At 32.5% G+C, this 4,026-nt stretch overlaps 1 protein-coding gene across 1 annotated transcript in view; it reads right to left on the bottom strand.

Moving 5' to 3' along the window:
- Positions 1-953: 953 nt before the first annotated feature.
- The window catches only part of LOC106470651 (cyclin-dependent kinase inhibitor 1B-like), a 40,251-nt gene continuing 37,178 nt past the window's right edge, over positions 954-4,026 (bottom strand). The window contains exon 3 of the mRNA XM_022399284.1: positions 954-2,525. The gene's annotated coding sequence lies outside the window, so the exon portion shown is untranslated. The remainder of the gene's footprint in view (positions 2,526-4,026) is intronic.

The raw sequence follows: 4,026 nt of genomic DNA, 5'->3' as shown, positions 1-4,026 counted from the left end.
CAAAGGCGCATGTTTGTACGGATAGTGTGCTGGATAAGCCAGAAATATTTGCGAAAACATTAAGTCAAGTACCTTAATCTTTATTTCCCGAATTTTTTCGGACTTTTTTCTTTGATATCCTTTTCATCCAACATCGTTCTTGCCTATGTGATTTGTCCTTTCTTCTGGGACGTTACGAAAACTGTTTGTTTGTTTGTTATTAAGCACAAAGCTACACAAAGGGCTATCTGTGATGTGCCCACCACGGGTATCGAAACCCGGTTTCTAGAAGTATAAGTCCGCAGACATACCACTGTGCCACGTGGGGGGGGGGGGGGGAGGGGGCAAAGAAGGAGGAAGAAACAAACGAGATTTGTAAAAAGTGCCGTCATTTTTTGTTTAATTCGGCGACATAAGATTTTACCAGCTACCATGGTAAGGTAGTGTCGAACTTTTAAAAGAAATAATTTATCTGATGCACACGACGATTCTTCAGAAAGAATGTTTAGCTGTGCTCTACGTGAACGTTACTTGAACGCCCCCTAGTGTGGCTTATTGTGCTTTGGTTGACTACGTTTTTAACAAAACAGATTCAGTTTCACATGAATTTAGTTCACCCTTCGACAGGAAATCTATTTGCTGCTACTGTAGATTCATGCACAAAAAACTTATTCGTCCGAGTGGTTAGAAAATTACGCAGTATTTAACAGTGTGTGCTACATTTCCGGGGAGGGGGTGGAATGAAAACTGGTCTGCATAAATTAACCAAATATCAAACCATTATGGTAAACCTAAGAATCATTAATTAATGATCTAATAAATGCAGAAAAATATCGTGTGCTATGAAAATATACAACGAAAAACTTTAAAATTGCTCGTGCATTGAGTGAAACAGATATTTAAATTTTAAGAAAATACAATATAAAACACACAAGAGATCTGGGAAATATAAACAATATATTACAAACAGGAAATTCTCAAACAACATTTATTTTTACGTATGTGAGAACTGTACAAAAAGCTGTAAATAAAAATGTAAAAACAGTAATATTTTAAAACAAAGCAAAGAAGAAAAAAAAACTATTCTGAAAGTGGATGATATAACGCACGCACACACTTGTCATTTCAAAGTCGAATGTCTTAGAGAAGAACAAGTTTAGACTTTTCGTGCAAAGCTACATAAAGGTCTATTCGCGTATAACGGTCCATAATTTTGAATTGATGAGACTAGACGTAAGGCAGCTACAGCTGACAGAATATTGGAATTTTACCGTCACTCTTGACAACCATATTATCACGAGGTTAATAGGAACGAGTTAGGAAAAGGATTAATTAAACCCAATACCTATATATTCATCCATGAGTGCGCGTGCCCAAATTATTTATTATATTAAATCGATATGTAACAATACTGATAAGAGCAGCTTGTTCAAAGTTTTATGTTTGATTACGCCCGGATGTCTCCTCCCAGTATGATACAATGAACGTGTATGAATATAACGTTTTCATTACTTTCTCTGTCTCAAGCTCTATCTTGATATAATAATAACTTTACTCAGAAATGGATTATAAAGTAACGCTAATGTTTTATCATATACAAGTCCCTTAATATTACGTCATAAAAACCATGAATCTCAGTCCGGTCTAGTAAATACATATGTTATGTGATACTTATTTAAAAAAATACATCTTGGTTCTTAAACACTTAACGAAAACGTAACTACAATACTAGTGCTATTATATTATAAATAGTTTACACGTTCTTATAATATAATTCCACATTTTCAACGTGTATTATTTTTAACTAACTTTTCTTTTAAAAAAAATTCAACTTAATATCCTTAACAAAATCATTTAAATATATATCTCGAGAAGCAGAGTATTGTCACTTTAAAAAAATCATAAATAGCTTCTAATGTACATAGACTGTCGTTTCTTCTCTGAAAAAATCACAATTATTTCTCATATGAAGCAACTATTAATACATTATAAAGCATACTTGCAATATTGGTATAGCGTGCATCAAACACACATGTTGCATAACGTGGTAGGAGTATTATGACATACACAACGCTGCAAGATCATTTAGAATGACATATTACAAGACATAACAGGTGCGAATGCCTCTTAATTTTAGAATATGTAAACCAAACACTACCAAATACTTTTTGTTCAAATGGTTATATATCACGCTTATGTAATGACCCAATAACGGCAGCGAATAGTTCAGATATAAACTTAAAAGTCAAATTATTTTGGGGTTATTTAAATACGTTCGACTGTTTGAGTTATTGTGAAATTCACAAAAGAAAAAAGCTTTATAACTCTGATCAAATATTCCTTTGGCATCAACCTCTTCAGTAGAAACTTGAGTATACACCATCACGACACACGACACGTCTCATTTGGTTCCGTATAATAAAGTTATCTGGTCTTCCTATCATACATGTTATACAGCGGTGACGGCCAGTTCTGAATCACGTGGTAAAGAAAAGTTGGTTATCAGCCAATGATGGTGAACACAATCCTCACAGACTGCTTCAATTCTTGAATCAAAGAAAAGTACAATCATTAACTTATGAAAGTGAAACAAAATTCTAGATAGCAAATGAAGATATATATAAAAAAACAGATATATTTTATTCTGTACAACTGTTAGGAAAGGCAGTAAAATTGATTACTGGTTAACAAATGTAGACTTTGGGCGATGAGAAACATTTCTACTTCTTAGCCTTACAAAATGGTGTCGCTGGAAAGTGTTAACATTGTAAATGCAAGTACAAATTGGTTTGAACATTTCTTGTTTGTAGAAATCTACAATAAGAGCCAAGGTGTCAATGCATAGAAAGAAAAGCATAGATTGCATTCTTCTATGATAAAAAAATGATGATTTAACCTAGAAAATTGTAACATAGAAACATAGGATTCTAGCGATGTAAGCCCGTAGATATACCTCTGTGCCACTGGGGGGCAGCACTGAGCTAAGAAGATCAAATGAACAAAGGTGAAATGGGCCTTCCGCCTTCCCCTTAGCCCCATATCTGGATACGCCCGTAACTGTGTACATCTTAGTTATGTTGGGTCGATAATCCTAATTTTTGTCCATTATGATTCTATTGTAATTATTTCTTGACTCGCTTTTATGGTAAAAAAAACAAGTCAATCAAAGAAAACTATTGGTTAGTTATAACAACTGCAGTTCTTATCAATAAACTCTTTGTAGAATCTATAAAAGTGGAAGGTTAACTTAAAGCTGTCAATCAACTGATGCGCTTTGTCTTTAGTTCTCACGATGAACATAGACATCTTGGTAGATATCCATAACTAAATGTCTGAAAAACTCTGTAAAGCAACAACAAAAACAATAACAGGAATGGTTGAATGTAATGTATTTTAATTTAAATCTGTACCGACATAAATATAATGAAAGTAGACTTAATAAAAAAATTATTATTTAGAAGTCTGAAAAATTAAACTGCTCTTGTTAAAGATAATAAGGTAAACAGCTTAACTAATTATAACACATGGCAAAAACAGTCAACAGTGTTAGTATTTAATAGTGACAGCAGTGCTAAGAAAATATGAATCTGTCCAATGTTTATGTTATTCAAAGTATGTGTCTTTGATAAAAAATAAATAAAAATATTACAATCCACTGATGCTTTCTTTAAATATGTGACATTATTTCACATGAAAAACAAAAAACTACTAACTCATTCATGGCGTGCTGGTATGTCTGCGTGGAGTCAGGGTTGGAGTTATTTGAAACCTGCAATGCCATCTAGCTGACATATTTACACTTTTTATTATTTCGATAAAGATTTTTAACTACTATGTTAAATTTGGCATAGCATACTCAATATATACATATATATATTATAGAAATTTGGTCAGAAAGTTAGGTCAAGGATTATCAAATGAATCAGAATGAATATTTCCAGAAATGTTTGCATAAATTGGAATTATAATTTTTCAAAAACAAGAGTGTCCACTATAGTCAGAGGCTTTTTTTAAAGATATATATATATATATATATATATAACACAG

The sequence above is a fragment of the Limulus polyphemus genome, unplaced genomic scaffold (assembly GCF_000517525.1).
Source record: "Limulus polyphemus unplaced genomic scaffold, Limulus_polyphemus-2.1.2 Scaffold4139, whole genome shotgun sequence".
NCBI lineage: Eukaryota > Metazoa > Arthropoda > Merostomata > Xiphosura > Limulidae > Limulus > Limulus polyphemus.
This window is presented reverse-complemented; position numbering and strand designations above follow the sequence as displayed.